Raw genomic sequence first — 3,303 nt, 5'->3', positions numbered from 1 at the left:
AAGACCAATATCCAGCTAGTTACCATTGTGGGCAAGTGGGGCTCAATCCTCCTGGGGACCCTCTGAGGAGCCTTGTAGAATGAACCTCTGAAGGCTAGGTGAGATGGGAACATTTATTCACCAACCCCAGTCCCTCTTTGGTTGAGAAATGCCTTCTGGAGCACACTTTCAGCTGTGTGTTTGTATGTGCAAGGACTGAGCTATTGAGGCTATGGAAAAACCCTGAGGCAAAAAAGTTGAAAGACCTGCTGGTGGGCACTTGAAGAGAGAAGATTTCAGCCTGCCAGGAATTTTTTTACCACACTTGCAGCTGAAGGTGGCACATGGGTAAGAGATGTGACCACAAGTAACTCATTTCCTATGAGGACTGCATTATGAGTTATCATACCAATCTTCTTGTTCTTTTACTTTCCCATTGGGTACATCCCTAAGGTACTTTAGGAGATGGCCTGAAACCGTTCCCCCTGAAATTGTTATGATTGCCTCCTCATGGCTAGGCAGTAGTATTCCATTCATCAATCACGTTCTAAAGGTGTCCGATTTTCTCACTCTGGTTATCCTTGGCCTCTGAGTTGACCTGGCCCCAGTAACTGGTAACAGTCAACATTTGTAAGCTTGCAAGTGCTCTAGCTTACCAATGGAAAGGGATCAATATATACTTGTTGATGATTCTAACAGGGAAACTCTAACTCTTAGAAACACTGTTAAGCAGGAACTTGTCTAGTCATATGAAATCAACAAACATTTCTTGCAGTAAGTATTTCAAAAAAAGGAAAAGAGAGCAGATGGGCAGTTAAATAGAAATTCATGGAACTTTCATGCACAGATGGAGTTACAATGTTTCTGGTATCTAAAATCTCATCTTTGCCAGACAGAGGAGTCATATTATCTCAGGGGTGGGGCGGGGTGGGGGGTGGGGGTTGGTTCTAAAATCAGTGTAAAAATGAAATTCCAGTAAAATATCAGGTGTGTGTGTGGTTTTTTTAACAGTGTGGGGAGGAAAAATGTCAGAGTCAAAAATTCTTGAAATCTCTTTATATTTCATAAAATACAGTGTGCATATTTCGTTTTTACAGATTGGACAGAAATTCTTATGCACACTAGGTGTGAAACCCTTGAATATTGGGAGAGTCTACCTAAAAATAGTTAAGTATTTTCAATCTTTCTGCCTTTAAGATTCAACTATTAAATCCTAAAATGAATGAAAGGTAGGTGGTGAAGGCTACTATGCTCTTGCTTGTCTACAGGATTGCTCAAAGCTGTGTCACTCCACTCTGTGCTATTAGATTTGAGATGTGTTGTTGTCAGTATTCACCCATTACTGGTGATATGTTCTGCAAATACTTTCTTCCAGTTGGTCATGTGTCCTTTGACTTGGCTTATGGTGATTTTTTTTCCATGCAAAAAGATCTTTAAAAACTTTTTAATGAGGTCTTTCTTTCCTTTTATCTGGATTTTGAATTCTAGGTAAAAAGCCTTTTTTCACACCCCATTAGAAAAGGAATTTATCGGGGCGCCTGGGTGGCTCAGTGGGTTAAAGCCTCTGCCTTTGGCTCAGGTCATGATCCCAGGGTTCTGGGATCGAGCCCCACATCGAGCTCTCTGCTCGGTGGGGAGCCTGCTTCTTCCTCTCTCTCTCTCTCTGCCTGCCTCTCCACCTACTTGTGATATCTCTCTCTGTCAAATAAATAAATAAATAAAATTTAAAAAAAAAAAGGAATTTATCTGCATTTTCTTTTAGTACTTATTTGGGTTTATTCTTTACATCAAGATCTCTACTTCCTTTGGAGTCTATTCCTGTGTGTAGTGTGAGGTGTAGATACAATTTTATCTTCTGTCAAGTGGTTATATTCTGGTTTTATTATACACAAAACACTGTGTTCTCTTCAGTCACGCATTCATAAGTTCTCTCATAGGCTGAGTCACCTCTGCCAATAGTGAGTCACATTCATTTTTTTGGTTTGCTTTCAAAGGGTACTATTCTCTAGAACTGTTTATAGATTCTAGGGGTGTCCCTTATTTGGAGTCCTTGTGCTTCATGAACAGAATACTGTGTTTGGAAAGCACTTTTCTGATGGTCCAGCCCTGCTCAGTGATTGTGGAAATTTTAAATAAGGTGGATGATATGGTTCCCATGTTTTAAAGAGTTCACCTGGTGGAAGCACTTGTGGACTGATTAGAAAACGATCAAAAGCAACATAGAAAGTGGAATTTACATTTTGGTTACTTCCTCCTACCAGAAGGTATTTCTCTGTACTAAGACCATGGGTGTTTATGGAGGAGCTGCTTTTGAAGAGTTCATTTCAGCTGCAGGTAATGGAGAACGTAACTCCCAAAGGCTTAAACATATTTTCCCCTCTTATATCAAGAAATTTGTAGGTAAGTGGTTACAAGCATCGGTTCACTAGTTCAGTGTCAGGGATAGCACCTCTACCATTGTGTTGACCTTTGGCTCATGGTTCCAAGATGGTTGCTGAAGCTCCAGGCATTACATCCAGGTCCTAAAGAGTAGTAAAATATGCAAGCTCAAAATATACCACTCTGGCATAAAAATTATTTTGAGCTCGAGACATTTGAAATATAGCAGATCAAAAAAGGGCATTGTGACTTTCCATTTTCTTCTTGAAAGCAGGAGGTAAAACTCCCATGTGAAAGATTGCTCTGCTTATGCCAGGAAGAAAAGAACATTCTTTTCTTTTCTTTTTTTTTTTTTTAATTTCTTTTCAGCGTAACAGAATTCATTGTTTTTGTACCACACCCAGTGCTCCATGCAATAGGTGCCCTCCTTAATAACCACCACCTGGCTCCCCCAACCTCCCACCCCCTACCCCTTCAAAACCCTCAGATTGTTTTTCAGAGTCCATAGTCTCCATGGTTTACCTCCCCTTCCAATTTCCCTCAACTCCCTTTTTCTCTCCATCTCCCTTTGTCCTCCATGTTATTTGTTATACTCCACAAATAAGTAAAACCATATGATACTTGACTCTCTCTGCTTGACTTATTTCACTCAGCATAATCTCTTCCAGTCCCGTCCATGTTGCTACAAAAGTTGGGTATTCATCCTTTCTGATGGAGGCATAATACTCCAGTGTATATGGACCACATCTTCCTTATCCATTCATCCGTTGAAGGGCATCTTTGTTCTTTCCACAGTTTGGCGACCATGGCCATTGCTGCTGTAAACATTGGGGTACACATGGCCCTTCTTTTCACTACATCTGTATCTTTGGGGTAAATACCCAGTAGTGCAATTGCAGAGTCATAGGGAAGCTCTATTTTTAATTTCTTGAGGAATCTCCACAC

The sequence above is a fragment of the Lutra lutra genome, chromosome 5 (assembly GCF_902655055.1).
Source record: "Lutra lutra chromosome 5, mLutLut1.2, whole genome shotgun sequence".
NCBI classification, from domain to species: domain Eukaryota; kingdom Metazoa; phylum Chordata; class Mammalia; order Carnivora; family Mustelidae; genus Lutra; species Lutra lutra.
Note: the sequence above shows the minus strand (reverse complement) of the source record.